The 17,925-nt window shown below is 41.9% G+C and overlaps 1 long non-coding RNA gene across 2 annotated transcripts; it reads right to left on the bottom strand.

Moving 5' to 3' along the window:
* Positions 1-4,885: 4,885 nt before the first annotated feature.
* LOC133489051 (uncharacterized) lies at positions 4,886-17,681 on the bottom strand. 2 transcript variants are annotated; one of them, XR_009791799.1, is made up of 2 exons: positions 17,192-17,681; positions 4,886-5,370 (listed from the first exon to the last, which is right to left on the bottom strand). It is a non-coding gene; the product is annotated as an uncharacterized LOC133489051 (long non-coding RNA). The 2 variants fall into 2 exon arrangements; XR_009791800.1 differs by lacking the exon at positions 17,192-17,681 and adding an exon at positions 6,183-6,721.
* Between the last annotated feature and the right edge of the window lie 244 nt (positions 17,682-17,925).

The following is a 17,925-nucleotide window of genomic DNA, read 5'->3' as shown; positions in this document are numbered from 1 at the left end:
TGGTGCGCCAACAAACAAACATGAACAGAAGCGTTAATTAAAAGATGTCTATTATGACTTATGTTTCATCATTTTTTTTGTCCAGGTTATAAGCAGTGCTTAGCCGTCTTTTTTTATGAAGTGTGCACTTCGGGCGACGCTCGTTAAATGGCCAATTGAACGCTCTGTCAAGCAGAACCTTCCTTTGACCCTGAAACACACGCACACACACACACACACACACACACACACACACACACACACACACACTGGCATAGTCTAGCACAATCCCTTAGTCGGACATCAATAGTTTGTTTATAATTAGCCCTGGCACCTCTTGACTACTTAGAGAGAGTGATTGTTTTTGAAAATGGCCCCTGGGGTCCTGTTGACTGATTGTGTGTGTGTGTGTGTGTGTGGGGGGGGGGGGGGTGTATTGCGAGGGTCCGCTATAGAAAGTGTGCTGGCCTGGACCAGAGTTGCAGTCGGCATTCCAGTCAAGCCGCTGTGGACCCTCGCCTGACAGGCCCTCCGATAAAGTCGCAGTCAGATAGAGAGAGGCGTCGGAGCCCTGCTCTCCATCACTCAATTAGTCTCCGCACACAGCAGTATACACTAAAAAAAAAAAAGCACACAAATCATACAGCAGCGCTGTTTATGAAGAGAAAACGTCTGCTTCGTGTCCACTCTGTGCGCTCATTAGTGGAAATACGATGCGTTGCGACGTGCTTTAATGCGGACTCTTTCGATTTTAGTGAACTCTCGACCGCTTTGACCATTGTGAACGGGAATGAGGCATTTCAAAAGTGAAGAATGCAAGTAAAGTAACCATCATTTGACATCATTACCAATAAATAAACATGTGCTTTACTATTTTTTTCCCTCCCCCCAATGCAGGAAATGTGAAAATTTATGGCTAACAATAATAATGACATTTTTGCATTCAAAACTCATCCAAACTGGTGTACTAACCATGACAGAAACATGAGAAAAAATATTTGGGGATGTACCGACCTGTGGCATTTAGTAAAACAAAAACAAACACAAAAGTGATTTAACGCGGACTCTTTTGATTTCAGTGAATGCTTGATGTGTTACCATTTACACTAAAGTCACTTTTCTACTGAAACGCAAGCTAACAGTCTACCACTAAAAGTAATTTCTCTGTTCAGGACTGCTGCTTATTAACTTGAAAGAAATGCTATCTAATATCATATGACCCCTTTAAATAAAATTTTCACATTGCTTCAAATGTTCTATTATTCAAAATATTATGAATAATAGGGATATTCCATGGCAATTTTTTTTTCAGTGCGTGTATTCACTCTTGAGTGCTCACCGATATCAAGTAGCGATACGCTAGTATTTTTGATACATAAAATTTCAGTTAAAACAATAACATATAATTATGAACAGAGACCGTTCTTTCTGACGCACAAGATGATTCGCCTGTGTGTCAAACCGCCACAGTGTAGCGGCCAACTACTGGCGAGGAGGACTTGATGTCAGATTCTTTTGCCCTAAGTTTCGGTGGCTGGTACAAGCAGCCTTCACGAGTACCCGACACCTTGAAATTGGTATCGGCCCGATACCAATACCTGGTATTGGTACTTGAAAAAAAATTACTGAAAAAGTTAGGGATATTCGGGTTTCGGGGAATTTTCAGGAAGAACCTAAAATGCACTCTAACATTACAGGTCATTTGGTGGTAGAAAGTCAATCAAAATGTACAACTACTAAGACCACGTCTAACTGCCAGCGCAAGCTAGACCGCTGGTCTAACGTGATTTTGGTGAACTGATCGCCGCACAGGCAGACAGACACTGCAGTCCGCGGACGTATTTAAATTGCTAGCGGTTATCACCAGTTCATTCTGTATTTACACCAATCAAATCGGTGACAATGCTGCACTCACGCACGTTATCGCTGCGATTACTGATCTCCCTATTTGAAGGGACGAGACGAGAGGAGCCCCTTTGATTGGCAGCGATTTGAAGTCAGCTGTAACCACTCCCACTTGTTAGAGAACAGAAAGTTGTGCAAAAAGTACTTGAACAGTTTGACATGTGCATTCAAAAGTTTAGAGAAGGTCAAATTAAGTTCATCTTGTCATTCATTTGAATTTCATCCTGAAATGTCACCCGGAAACTGAATAGCCCTAACTTTTTGTGAGTAGTGTATATATACAAATATCACATGACTGGCATCCTAAGGGGCACAGGTTTCGGGTCAAACATTTCCCGCCAACCCGAGAAAGACCCCTGACCCGCGGCTGACCCGTCACCTGCAGACGGCCGGCGCGCTCGTCTTTGATGGCGTGTTTGCTCTTTCGTACAGTAGAGGTTAGTCACACACAGCTTGAGAGAGCGACGCGTTGGCGCACACAATGGCCACGCCGACTTGGGTTTGTGTGAGCAACGAGTCGGGGATTAAGACATGAAAGGCGGCCAGCGTGGCGGGTAAACACGGCCGCAACAATCTTTTACCTGCGACGCGATGTGCGCGTCGAGGCAACCTCACACCTGATTGATTTGTTCCGTTTCGCTTTTAAAGCAACATTTTGTTTGCTGATGACGAAAGTGCGAGTTGGCGGTTCAACAGCAGAAGCTAGCTCGCTAGGCTCGTAATAGATTAGAGAGGATTGAATTTTTATTGAATTTTTTTACAACTACATATTTGTGTGTATTTGTGATCGATAGCAAGCGAAAATATACACAGACCGATAAATAGATTCTTAATTGAGGAAAATGCAGGTGTGTAGATGGGAACCATTCGTCACAATGTTTGAAATACACATTAGCGAGCGCTTGTTAGCTGCAACGTAATAAATGTTTGTTGTACTTGTATGGTACTTCGGTAGCACGCTTGCGTTAGGAACAGATAAGACACACCGAAGAATTTAGGCTTAAGTATTTAGTTACTATAGTTTATGTGTCTAACTGAAAGTGAAACTCATGATTACCCAGATCAGCGTTACATACATCAGTAGGCTTTTTGGGGAATTCACCATCTTCTGACTCCGGGAAGCGACCCAACAATTTCTAATTATTCATTTACTCTTTTAACTTTGCTAGGAAAGCATGCTTTCTGCTGAAAGACACGTCTTTTTTTTCTTCCTCTTCTCCTCCTGGAAGAGGAAATAATATCCCGTGAGCTGAGGGACCGTAGCGTTTAGAAATGAATTGTAACAAGACTCTCTCTTAGGGAATATGCTCATTCACATGCTAATTGGAAGTGAAGTTGTATAATGATATGTGGAGGGCAAAAAAAAAAAAAAAAAAAACAAGCATCATCAGTATTTTTGTGACAGCAAAAAAAAAAAAAAAAAACAAGTTCAAACAGTAAATATCAAATTGAAAAATATAATTCCCATTGGAAATAATAGAAATACATTTAAAGATTTTTTTTTTTCACAAGTAAAAATCAGTTAATTGCTGTTAAGATTAACGCATAAAAAAAAGACAAAGCGAAATGGGAAATGTAATGTGACGGAATTTGATGTTTGATTTCAAAACTTGTACTTGTCTCACAAATATAAAAGTTAAGAAAATAAGCCACTTGGTCGGGGTTGTAATTTTCAGCAATTTCACCAGGTCCAAGGCTTTTGCAAAATGCAAAATTTTCAATTTACTGTGCACTTTTCTGGAGTTTTGATCTTTCAGCCATTTTAACAGGTCCGTGGCTGTCGTAAAATTGCAAATTTTATAAGGTTTTGCCTTGCAAATGCCTTGCATTTAGATTCAATAGTATTGGCAAATTAACAAATCGCAGATTTTGCTGAATTTTTTTTTTAAAAAATACATTAAAGTTCAGGAGTACTGGTAAACTTGCCACAAGTGTGCCCAAAAAATAATAATAATTTTCAGATCCCAATTTCGAGTCCTACGACTTTTAGAAGTTCAAAAATGATCACGCAAAACATGTTTGATTTGTGACCTAATTCTCTTGAAGTAAAATCTAAAAATAAAAAAAATCACTGAGTCTAGTATACACGCAACTAAAATATGGATATTGATGTGGATTTTAAGGTTTTGTTTACACCATGGAGGATTAATGTTATTCCTTAAAAAAAAAAAAAAAAAAAGTTAAAACCATTTTCACACTGCCGGTCACACTTTGTCATTGGGCTGTATGAAAGGGACCGTCAAGGATTTCCGCTTCAGAGGCAGAACGGCGGTGTGTGAAATAGAAGAGCAGAGAACCGGGACGGGATGTCAATTTGTCTGGACATGCACAACTGTTAACAATTGCTCATGGGATGATCATGTTATCCATTCATTGAATTACAAACAGTGGCACAATTGGGGAAATAACGTCACAATCGCAAGTTTAAACGGCAGTGAGCACGGAGGAAGTTGTGGATATTTTCGACCGCTTCACATCAAACTATAAAAAGCCTCTGGTCGCACTCCCTTCATGACACGAGGTATCAAAACGCTGAATGCAAATTGAAAGTCTCCACCCTTCAGTATCGCGGTGACGGCAAGGCCTGTGGGATGAATCACAAGCGCACAATTTGAGAGTGAATCACGCTGGGACAATATTTAGACTGGATCTCGGCCGCTTGGCTGTTGTGTCACGTAGCAGGAAATTCACGTGAAGGCCGCGGGGGATTGAGTGAGTCTGTGGTCAGGTGTGCAGATTTACTGAAGTTTAGTATGTAGCGGCTATAGTATATTTAGCCTAGCTTAGCATCAAAGCTAAAAGTTATGCCCAACATTCAATTTTTTTAAAGTTCTTTCCATCAATGTTGCAGCCACTCATAATTGTGGGTGTTGGGCAAAAAGGCCTGTGCTTGAGCACCACTAGGGGTCTATCTGTGCACGTGCCTGTATGACAGTTGAAAATGTTAAGATTTTTCTAAAACAATAGCTATGCTGTTAATAAATCACAATTTGGCCTGGGATGAGATTATTTGCATTATTTATTACAGACAAAATTCCAACTCTGAACAAACTGAAGGTAGATCAATTTATTAGTAGTTTAATAGTATATTAGAATGAAATGATTTCCAAAACTATTACAGCACTTCTATTGATGTCACTCTCGCTATTACAGTAATTACTGAGCCTGCAATTTCCCCTTGTTTGCGACACAGCTGATTTTCAGTGGAAATAAAGTCCACAGCACGCAGAGGCACGAAACGTTCACTTTCCGAGGGAGCTGCTGCTGATGTTTCCTGGAAGAGGTGTCAGTAGGAGCCGTCTTCATGCCTCCCTCCCACTGGAATCGGATGACAAACCAGGTGGAACCTCTGGGCTCACGAGGAGCCGCGAGCCTCGGCTTCTCGTTGCGTCGAGCGGAGGAGGCGCCCTGTCAGGTGAAAGATGAATTCTGGCCGCTTCGGCTTATGATTCGAGCGCGGAAGGAGGTGTTGCTTGGGTGCTCCCTCTGCAACAAAAGTGTGATCACAGGGTCAGAAGCGCCTTTAGTCATCACCATGGAGACATGGTGGTGACGTCAGGCAGCAGAAATTGACTTATTTTGATGCTTTTTCTGCAGTTTTCAAAGGCTGAATGAGTTTGAACTCAACCTCCACCAAGGAGGTTTCATCACTTCAGATACTTTTAAAAATAGCCTCTGAAAACAAAGCCTCTGAAAACACATGTACAGTACATTATATTTTTAAAGGCCATTTCAAATGAGTTTGACATACAGTACCACCAAAAGCATATTACTCGCCATGTTACCCGCCAGCCAGTGGCTGAGCTGCACTTTATTTGTTTATGCAGTAAACTAGCGACTAGAGCAGAAGTGAATAACATTTCCTGTCGCTTATCTAATGTGTTCCATGTGGGAGCTCGGTACGCCTCTGTACTGTAACCCAAAGAATCAGAATACAAATAACGACCAATGGATTTTTTTTTTTTTTTTTTTTTTTTTTACTAGCTCTCTGCGACCCACCCAAATTGGGTCCGCGACCCACCAGTTGAGAATCGCTGCTGTACGTTGAGTGCCAATGACGCCAGTGTGTGTGCGACACTTGCAATGTTTCTCGAAGCCACTTGGGGCAGCAGTTGAAATCACGGCCAATACCATCGCAGTCAGCAGCAGTTAAAACAAGACAAGATCTTCGACGAAACAAGAAACACATCCAAACAGAAGACAATATTGTTGCCAATACCGACATCCATTTTTACCCTATGACTAAATGTGCTCAATATCTATCAAAAGTCAATTATGAAAACATTAGTGACACATACCATGATTCCTGAATTCTTTGGATAGCCACATAAATTAGTGAACAGGTGAACAATAATAAGCAGATCACAATTCATTTGGAAACGAGTTAGGTTGAAAGGTCAAAATCTTCATTGAGGCCTGGATGGCGAGTCGCTTTCCACGAGTAAATCCAAAATGTCTCTCCCTGCTTGAGCCGAATAAATGTCTCCCCAGCCGTGGCATCAAGATAAATAGCTTCAGTCGCCAGTACGCGTAAGGTTGCGTCACTCCCATGTTTTGCATCTTTATAATATTATAATGGCCGATATACGTAGGCGTTTTAATGTCTGAGCCCTAAAAAAAAAACATCTAAGCTTTTCACATTTATGTTATCCAACTGAGTGCAGGGATCTGGAATTCTTTCCAACCTATTTTTAGATCAACTTCACTACTGTTTGTTAATTATTTGCAAAGAGGTTTTTCTTTCGACATGAATGAATAATGTATGAATGTTTAGGACAGATATCAAACAGTGTAAAACACTACAGTGCCAACGGCCCTCGTCTAAAAGCAGGTATGTTTGAACTTTGACTTACTTACATTTGAAGCCCCTAAATTCCTTGATCACTGCTAGTTGAGGCCAAGTAAAGTAACGGCGCTAACGCTCGGCATTCTGGGCAACGGTGCGCTGCTGTTGTCCAAATAACATTGTTTGTCTTCAAATGCCCCCCTCCGAAGAATGGAGAGGCTGCCATTTGAAATGGCCATTCTTCAGAAGCGGGCAATCGCCGGCACCGTTTGGTATTATGGGCATTATGTCGCAACAACACTTGCTGTTTCCCAGTTCATTCAAACGCAGCTTACAAGAATGTACAACCGCTTGAGTATTTTATCTGTGGATCTTAAGGAGCAGGAAATCACCGGCAGCGCTTCTCATTCTGTGGTAAAAGCACACGGACACTTGCTTTTCCTCCAATGAACGTCATCGTCCTGTAGTTGCAGCCTCCATAGTATGCAGACCTTGAATTCTTTGATCCGTGGTTCTTGAGGAGCGAGAACCACTGGTTATTCTGGGTAAAAGCCCAGTGACGCTTTCTTTTTGACAGTTAATGTCATCATCCATTACAGACTCTGAAGGATGTAGCCCGGATTTTTTACTCAGTGATTCTTGAGGAGCAGAAAAATCACCAGTACCACTTTTCATTTTGGGTTGTATTAACGTACTGCAAAAGTCCTTCGGTTGCAACCTCTGAATGGGGGCGCCACAATTCAGTATTGTGTCCGGCAGTTAGCTGTAGCTAGCACCCTGATTGGTGCTCGCATGTTCACTGATTATTTTGCAATCCTGGAAGGAAAAAATAACAGTCATTAGACAACAACATAAGCAAGCGTTGTCTGTCTGTATTTCCACATTTCCAGCCTTCGTGTTTCCTGTGACGCCAAAGAAAAGGCCAAAAAGTGCCGACGTTGCATGAAAGATGGTGTTTTTATAAGTGTCCCGGCATCGCTGTCACACACTTGTATCCATTATCTTTCTGGGGGACTGGGGGTGGGGGGAGTTATCTTGGGGACTCATTGTGTGTATGGGAAGGGGGGGAGGGGTGGGGGGGGGGGGGGCATCTCTACTGTGCATACAGGAGGTGTTGTGGCAGTAGAGGAAAGTCTTGGCTCCAGAGAGGGGGCGGCGGTGGAGGTGGTCGGAGTTCTGTCCTCCCCCCGTGGCCCCTGCTGGGCTTGGGGGGAAGCCACGCACGGAGACAGTAGGCCGGGGAAGGGGACGGGGGGTGGGGGGGTGTTAGAGAGGAGGCACTGGGCCCGGGCTCTTGCCCTCTCCCTGACAGGATCTGGTCAATGTCCTGCCGCCGAGGGTCGCGGCCCAGCTTACACATACAAACTTATCTCCAGTGCATCTGCCGGGCCGCCTGCACAGTCAGGCTGTCTCCGTAGCGGGCCACGGGCGCTTTCCTGTCGGGTGGGGTGGTCGGGGGTGCAGAAGAGGAGGATGGTGGAAGGATCGAGGGGAAGGGGGTGGTTTGATGTTCAACTGCCAAGTCGCTGAGCTGTGTGGAAAACACGAGCCGCCTCCAGGGTAACGGGACCACTTCTGAAGTCCTACGAACAGAAATAGCTCTGATGTCGACCCCTCCGCCTCGTCGCGTTCCCACACCCGTGTTTTGAATCTCGACGTCATTTATTGTGCGGAGGGAGGGGAAAAAACAAAAAAAAGTGAAATTCAATAATTGCGTATTTATCGCTTTCGAGGATGGAGGCGACCTCTCGGTGACCAAGTGCGCCGATGTCCCTTCGGTGAGTCATTTTCATCAGTCCAACAGCGCCGGTTTCCAATTCTCATGACCTCATGCGTTGCAGAATGCTTGCAATCCGCCGCTCGTGTTTTCTCTTCGCTCCCTCCTTTCCCAAGGCTTTCTCACCAGCCGCACGACCGCGCCAGGAGAATGGTCGTGGGCCAATTGCCTGTAAAATTTCAATTAGTCCTCATAAAAATAACAGCATCACTTCCTACAGAAGAGCTGATCTTTTTTTTGTTTTTATCTGCAGGTGAGGCACACAGGAAACACAAGGAGATATCTATGAGCATCATTGGTCCTTTCATTATATCCGGTAGCTTTCAGAGTGGGTAATTTTTTAAATAGATTTAGTATTAGTGGTCCTTTGTGGTTGTTTTGCTTGGCCCATTTTGAGAAAGTGCTTTCCAATCCTAAAAAAATATATCGCATTTTGTAGGTTTGGTCAGGAAAAATTGGTGAGGAACGTTTTTCTTAATTCAGTCCCTGAGGCCAGTTTCTCTTAGCAACATGCAATTTGATAGCGATGGTAAAAAAAGAAAAGACACAGTATAAACACACAGGAAGTGTGTCATTTTTATTTAAAGCGGCCATTTCCAGGTGTCCTTCAAAGATTAACTTGGTTTATTATTAGGGCCCAAGCATAGCAGTGCGAAGGACAATCTTGAACTTCACTTTCTCACCCACTTTTTTTTTTTTTTATTTTCTTTTTTTAATTTGGTATGGATCAAAAGTGTGAAGCCTAAAAATTGACTCTGAATTTACTTCAGCCCTCAAAGCCGTTTCCCGAAGCAATTTTGCACGTTTGGTAGGAATCACAGATCTCAGATTTTTATTTTATTTTGAATTATTATTTTTTACCTTCCTTCACGTAGCAACGTTGAATTTGGAAGGCATGTCTATCATGAGTAGACCAACAATCTTAATAAGCCATGCTCGAAAGACACAGGAAGTCTGCCCTTTTGGTTTGAAGTGATCATTTTAGGGGCATTACCGGGGTCTCCTTAATAGGCTCATTTAGTTTATTATTTTAAGGCCCAAAGAACCTCCTGAAGTTCTTTTGTTTCTTTGTCATTGTTATTCTTGGCCCATTTTGAGAGTTTCCCCAACACTCAAAAACCCACCGCGTTTTGCAGGTTTGGTGGGTATCACAGGTGTGAACCCCAAAATATGCCTCACAATTTGTTTTCTGAGAAATTCAGCCCTCAAGGCCAGTTTCGCTCAGCAACATGACATTTGTGTTTTGCTATGTGTCCATGAAGTGCTGCCTCGATGAGTGAAAATGCTTTTATGACAAAGAAAGTTGCTAGATCTTTTATTTTATTTTTTTTCCCACACGCTTCGGACTCGGCAAGTAGAAGACACTAGCTTGTTCAATCCCTGGTTAAAAAAAAATAAAAATAAATAAATCCTGTACTCTTGACAATTTAACCTTGAAATTGATTATTTTGATTTCAATTATATACCGTGTAAAAATGTCTGACAATTTCAAACAAATCTTTTGAAAGTGACAGTTTGACACTACAAAATGTGTAATTTCCCATTTTTTCAATATTCAAATAAATCAGTGGTGACGTGACTCACCTTCACATTATTATGTCTTTGTTGTTCGTCTTTGAAGTTTAGACTTTTCACTTCTTAACGTGAACAGCGGTGAACTTATTTTTACACTTCCATGTACAGTACAGTGGAGGGCAGGCCAGTTTGACCCCGTAACTGATTATTTCCATTCTATCCCCTATGGGAAAAACAATTTCAAAGCTCGAACAGAACAGCGGTGATGCCACTCAGACTTTTGCTGGTTTTTTTTCCATCTTTAAAATGAACAGTGGCTCACTTATTTTTACACTTGTGTGAAAGGTAAGCATGTTTTTCTTTGTTTTTTTGGTGTGTTTTTTTTTAATCCTGTACAGTTGACAATTTGACCTAGGAACGGATTATTCTACATGATCTCCAATGGGAAAAATACATTCGCTGCAAAATCTGAGGTGATGTGACTTTTTATTTTCGTTTTACAAGGAGCAGACATTCCTACGGGAACAACGGTTTCCCACTCGGATCTTCGGCTATACTTCTAGAACAAACGCATGCTTCAGTGTGTAAGTGTACAAAGTTGACTCTTCGCTGACTCCTATGATCTGCGTTTCTTTTAAGACTTCACATTTTGCCTGTAAAAACAGAACATTATTGCCCCAACGCTAATCCTCATCGCAGGACCTGCCGTAAATCCTGCACGACGCAACAGCGCACACCTGACACGGACACATGCGCACCTATAAAGCTCGACTCCCGTCATCTGCTCCTCATTGGCTCCCGTCTTCAAGCAGGACCTTTCGCACAAGGCTAAAAAAAAAAAAAACCCTGCCATGGCTCTTTACAAGGCCTTCCTTTAAGCGTGTGTTGGAGAGAGAGAACCTTTTAACCTCCACACTGCTTGGGAGCAAACATTTTATAGTCTTAGTTCATATATTTTTTTTCTTATTGAGGATGGAGGGTGCACGGAGAGAAGAGGAGAAGAAGAAGGGAGGAGAGACGACCTCCTTAATGTACATTCTGTTCTGCTTTGGCTGTGATTCCCAAGGTTGTTTGTCTATGTGTGTGCGTGCGTGTGTGTGTGTGTATCCATGTGTGTGTGTTAGGTGGTGCCAGGCGCTAGCGTCTCCTCTGGCTCGCTCTGTGTTGACCCGACCCTGGACTCTCCTCCCACTATATGGGCGAGGCTTGGCAGTGCAGCACGTATCCACACACACACACACTAATTGCCGGTATGTGCGTGCATGTGCATATACACACACACACACACACACGGATAGGTAGGTGTGTGCACTTGCAGGATGGACACACTGACACGGAGATGATTGGCTCACAGGACAGAATATTAGGGACACAGTCCATTCAAATCCTATGCAAGAGCTGAATCTTGACAAAGATATTTATGAATACTCTGGTGAATTTTAATGTTACATATTTGAGATGTGTGCCTATGAAATAAAAGTATGAATTATTCTCCTGGCTAAGAAAAATAAATAAATAAATAATAAATACATAATCCTCATATAGTTAAATGCAGAGGGCACCAGGCATCTATTCAGAGAGATGTTTTTTTTTTTTGTGTCAGGGATTAATTTCTACAAATGCACTTCAATAATACTAAACTATATGTATAAAAAATATATATTCATTTTAATATATTTAAAAATATATACATACGTGATTTCCAGAGGCGTTTATTTTGATCGGATATGTTTTTCAACCTTTATTGGCCCAAGGCAAATATTTTCCAGTGCTTGACAAATATTTCATGCTACACTTACAAACAAAAATATCACAAAAAGTATATATGCTGAAATAATGATTATTTCATCTAAATGTACTCAGAAATTCATTCACTCTGTGTGAAACCTTGGCCTGTTTAGTTGAACACAAAACTGTTATTCTGTTGAGTGAATGGCAACAGGTGGATAAACAAGTTAATTGGACCTTTTGCCATCTTGTGAAAGGGAATTTCATGATTCTGTCTGTCACTACACGTCACTGGCATAGATAAATGAACAAAGATGCATTAGTAGTATAGAAATGAAACTTTTCGGACAAATTCAGTAAAATTGGATGATACAATCTATAATGTGCCACGGCACAATGGTTAGGTTTTTATAAGGCATATTGCAAATATTGCAATTCATAAATGATGCTTCAATTATATTAAATGAAATAGTATTCATTTTGATAAATGTTGTATTTCCACGGGTGTTTATTCACTCGACTGCAGAGAGTGCCAGGCATCTAAATAGGGTAAAATGAAAAAAGAAGAAAATAAGAGCCAATCAGAACTCGGATAAGGTTTTGCATATAAATGTATATATTACATATTTTCCAGAAATGAATTTAAATTTCAAATTGAAATTAAATATAGCAAACCACCACCCATTTGCAGTGTATTATGCTCTAATCCACTTGTTTGTCTGTGAAACCTATCCTGGGCTATTCACTGAAAAACTTAACCTATTTGCAGTTTTTCTGCGCTTTCTGTAAGGCTCTCAGTAGCCACAAGATGGTGCCAAATCCCTGACGGATAGGAAAGAAGTCATTGTTGTCAAGGAAGAATATTGCAGTGATATATATCTTGACAGTTCTAAGATCTTTGTATGACAGAAATGAGTGAAGTTTAGCCTGGGTTGTGAGCAGAAGTTACAGAAAGTCTTTGCCACATATGTATGCTTTTACTCTGCTTATTTTTCCTTTTAGGAAAAAACTTAGTAACTGTAATTACACCTCTTCATAGATGCTTGTGCAACTTTTAAAAGTAACTTTTCTGTTGTTAACCAAAACAGCAGTACCCACCAAGACACATAAACAGTCTCTCACCTGAATTGAAGTGCGGACACTTAATTCCATGTTGTAAACAAATTCCTAACAATTCCTAAAGGTAGTTTTGCCGCAAACACAACACTCCTCTTTTTTCTAAAGTGGAACTGGGGTCTGAGTTAAGAATTATGAAATGTTGGAAACAGCATTTAATGTTGCAAAAAACAACAACAACAACAACAAAAACCCTTCATGCTTATGCCAGAAAGCAAAAAAATAAAATAAAATAAAAGCCCACTAGAACAGTTGAAATGTATTAGTGGTTTATGATAGGCACTTTAAATGGTGGCTAGTGTCTGCTGACTCCCGTTTATCATCAGTTTGAATGTGACCGGTTGATTCTGAACACAGCCACATCCATGTTATAAGAGGGTGTGCACACCTGTGCAACCACATTACTTCAGTTGTTTATTTTTACTTCCCCTCTCAAAATGATTTTATCTTGTTCTCTTTTTTAGGACCAAAAAGTTGGCATTTGAACAGGTGTGTGTTGACTTTTTATATCCACTGTATGTAACACCTTTTACTACATATTGCCCTTTGTGTTCAGATTGAGACGCCACATAACTGAAATGCCTTGTTTGACAGGCTACATTTAAGTGAAAGGTGTGGCAAGGCTGCTGCTGGATTTATATATTATTATGATATTTAATATCAGCTAAAAAGTAACAAGTTCTTGCTATATTTGAGTGAAACTAATATTACGCTCATGATATTAAAATAAAATCATGGCATTATCGGTAAGTATCGGGGACTTGGTATCGGTGAGTACTCAAATGTAAGTACTTGTACTTGGTCTGAAACAAAGTAATATTGTTTTTTTGTTTTTTATCGGTATAGGAGTTTACTTATCCAAGTGGATGACGCACCCGACGCTTAATTGGGTTATGACATCTATTAGATTGGAGGCCCTTATTTGAGGAAATGGGGTAAATACTGTATAAATGCAGGTTGAATGCGCTTTCTTTCCCCTCGGGTCCCTCGCTCGCTTCCCATCAGCCAACACTCGCACACTAAGTGAGATCAAATATTCCCACGTGCGATGAACGCGCCAGGCATGCCAAGGTACATTCCAGGGAGTGTGTTACCCTGATTTAAGGCTGTCTTGTCCAAGGCTGGGCTCCCTGGCTCTCTCCTTTCTCTGTTTTTGCGTGCGTGTGAATGAGCCCACGTCATCCCACTCGCCGCAGCGCCTGATCCCGATCCTATCTAAGCTCCTCGTCTCGTCTCACCCACTCGCTTCCAAATGAATATAAATGATTGTTTTCCTTGTATGACTGCATTACCCGAAACACTCCGAAAAGGCAGCGAGCGGCGTCATCTCGAAAAAAGAAAACAAATGGACAATTAAGAGTAAAACGAGACGCTTATGGTTACATGTGAACAGTCACAGTGTAGCCGAGATGAAGTCGTCATCGTGATAATGAAGCAAGCTCACATTCCTGCGCTTAAAAACATTACAAAGTGACAAATGGGGAAGGAGGGCAAAGGGCACAGCAGCGGGAACAAATCACTGGATGTGACGCCGAGTCCAGCACTTTGCATTGGCCGTCTTACTAGTGGAGAGGAAATACGAATAATACGACTAAGCTGTTAGTTGGATACTGGTAGACGATGCAGACGGTCGATGAAGCGTCCGCCAATACTGGCGGCCCAAATATGAGCAATGGCCTAAGCTGGCATACGCGCAACCTACTTCTGCATTCGGCAAAACGGCTCTAAGCGCTTCCTCCCGGTTTGGGTGAATGGCGATCACGTGACAAACCACCGTAGGGACTTTAAAAGTCGACAACGTCTATTTTTTCCCCACACAAGACGTCACCACAGAGCCACAAAAGATGACAATATTCCATGTTTAGCCTTCGTTCGTGTTTGCATATATCGGATTATATTTGTATAAATAAATGATATACAGGTATTTAACTTTTGCCTAAAGACAGCAGCCATAACGAAAATGAAAATTTAGGAAGCTCAACTGCATGTAATCAAGCCGTAATCATGCTAGTTAGCGTAGCTTACACAGGACGTAAGCTAACCTGTTTTCCAGGTTTGGTCACGTGACCTTCCACATAGCTAGCTAGCTAGCTAGCTAGCTAGCTCGATAGATAAATCGATCGATAGATAGATAGATAGATAGATAGATAGATAGATAGATAGATAGATAGATAGATAGATAGATAGATAGATAGATAGATAGATTGATTGATTGATTGATTGATTGATTGATTGATAGAGAGATTAGAGTGCAATACAAAATTCCACTAAATAGTGGTGAGAACATACTCTATATAGATCTTGTCAATAAACAAAAAAATTAATTAAAAACAAGGCTCACAGAGGACTTTGTGAGGCTGTCGAGCTTCTTGGTGCAACCTTGCTCTCTCAGTGTAAATGTCTGCGTCCAGGACCCCAGCTGACCCCGCCGGTTAGCCTTTGTTTGGCAGACGCCCCGGCCCCCTTTAATCTTGTCCAGAGATAAATCCTTTGATGGACCTGGTCCGACTCACTTGAAAGTACGGCCCGGGCCATCTCCATAGATCAACATAATACGGCATGTTTGATGTCGGAGGCGGAGGGAGATGGAGGGAGGGGGGTTCGGCTATGGCACGCGGGTGGGCCCTCAATCTGGCCCCCAGTAACGGAGTCATCAATCCACGAACGAGCACCGCAGCCCCTCCAAGTCCGCCGCGGAGGACCACCTGCCCTCTTGACCACAGAGAGGCAACACTCCAGCATCAGGATAAGCGTGTCTGTCTCTGTCCAGACGGGCAGACGGCAACGCATTCCTTATTCCGCGTAATTGTTTTAGAGCAACCACACAGACAATATCGCAATACGGTTTTCTGTCCTGAAAAACATAGGCAAAGAGCGAAAATCCGTGAACAATTAACGCCCACCTAAAAAGTTCTGTAATTGCCTATAGACGCCACAAGATAGTGGCAAAGTTTTTTTCTATAAGACAAAGCTATGGCTGGAGCAAATGAAGCTCCTCCCTTCACTTCAACAGTTTTCCTTGGCAACCAAAGCAATATTGTTATATTAAACATGGCTTTGCGCTCAGCACAAAATCAGCGGTTAGGCTCAGTTATAAAAGTTATAGCTATTGTATACTAGGGCCTGTTTTGGTAGTATATGATCAAACTGGGATATATATATATTTTTAATATTATGATTAATTAATTGAAGATATCATTTTTTTTTTTAATCCTGCGTTGAAAAACAATGTGGGAAAAACCTTGATTTTTATTGCAGTTTAAAGTCACAGTGTATGCTTCTAAATTCCAACGCAGCTTTCTCTTAGCAGGGAATAAGGGTTAAAAAAAATGGAAACAAAAATTATAATCAGAATCAAAATTATGATTATAATTAGTTTAACATGACATGCATTATTTCAGCACATAATGAAGGGATTTGTTCACAAAAAAAATGTGAGTAGGCAAATGCCGAACGGTGAATACGTGGGGGTTTGCTATAAAGCGTGACAAGTGGTACGTTAGAAAACAACCATCTACCACGCCTCCTGTCACTACACTATCTCATTGGCTATTCTTGTCCCACCATGCCAAATTTTTTAATCATTTTAAATCATTTTAATACTGTTTGTTTTTAAATGACTTGGATCCTTTTTTCCCCACACCGCCCCCTTGAGGCCCGGCATGCGGATTACAGCGGGCCTGGTGGAATTTACAGGTGGTTTTAATAGCAGCCATGCAGCTATAAAAGCAACGCTGCCTCACTTTATACACAGTGTCATTTCCTCATCATCTCCACACGCTCATTTGTCACTAGACTAATTGTGAAAGGGGAATGATCCTTGCCACCGGCTGTACAAGTGTCATCCTTAAAACTGAGGCGGACTTCAGGGAGCTCTTTAGATTGCTCCGATAAGACCACCCCACCCCGCCCCGCCACACACACACACACGAACACACACATCAACCTCCCTCCCCCTCATCTCCACCATTAAGACAAGCCCCACACGCTGGCTCTTATCTAAAACCTTCATCGGCGCAGGGCCGCTAATGCTGATAGATTTAATCCTGCAGTGGGGAATATGCCAAAGTTCAATGACACAAATTAGAAAGTTAGCATGATGATGATAGTGTGATGATGATAGTGTGTGTGTGTGTGTGTCCGACGTGACAGCATCACCCTAAAATAGGAAAGCAGGCATTTTAATTGGTTTGCTCTGCGATATGCCTCAAAATGGTACTGAGGTATTTTTAATATTTTCATCCTCTCATATCGCGCTTAGTGGGATGCGGTGCACTTTCACACCACTGCAAACAACGGCCACAAACATTAACATAAAAAATGAGCATCGTTTTTACAATTTTTGATGCAGGCCTCCTATTCATTATTAGAATGTGCAGGCGTACCTAATGATGTGGCCCGTTCCTTTGTCCGCCGTCCGTCTGTTCATGACAAAAGCGCTACGTTCCTTCCTTTTATTCAATGAAGAGACAAGTCTATAACTTTAGTGTCCAGAAAGCGACTAAAATGGTTTTAAATAGTTATCCTTTTCCTTTTATTAAGCTATAAAATCCTCAGTTAGCATAGTGTCAGTCTTGATGGTGTGAGCACTAGTTCCCTATAGCTCCCAAGGGCCCATTAGGGAACAGTGAGTCATGCCCACTGGCTGTTTCGTGTGCTTTCGTGCTGCTGCCGTTACAGCACAGTACTGCTGTATGTAGTATCGTGTGCAGCATGCCTCACGATGAGCTGCTCGAGTAGGAAGCCAGGCACAAACACAGGAAGCTGAGTGTTTCTCGCAAGCGAGGTCTGCTGCGAGGGCTGCCGGGACGCTAATGTCAACCTTTTTCTTTTTTTCTTTTTAACCATCATGAAATCTTGTTTTTCAGTGTGAAAGTTTTCACTGGGTACAGGAAGTGACGGATGGGCACCGTGTAATGGATCATGACAACAGGGGAGGTCACGTTGCTAAAACGAAACTTATTGCTTACGTGCAAACCACATTAACTGCATGCTGCGTGTGAGTGTCTTAACCTTGTGCAATAGCAGCATCTAGTGGTCAGAATTGTTATTTCAGTCTACGAACAAAAGGTAACGACGGTTTGCAGTTTGACACTTACTACTGCTTGACCCTCCAAAT

Source organism: Phyllopteryx taeniolatus, chromosome 14 (assembly GCF_024500385.1).
Source record: "Phyllopteryx taeniolatus isolate TA_2022b chromosome 14, UOR_Ptae_1.2, whole genome shotgun sequence".
Classification (NCBI taxonomy): Eukaryota; Metazoa; Chordata; class Actinopteri; order Syngnathiformes; family Syngnathidae; genus Phyllopteryx; species Phyllopteryx taeniolatus.
The sequence above is the reverse complement of the archived record's forward strand: the minus strand, read 5'-3'. Positions and strand labels throughout refer to the sequence as shown.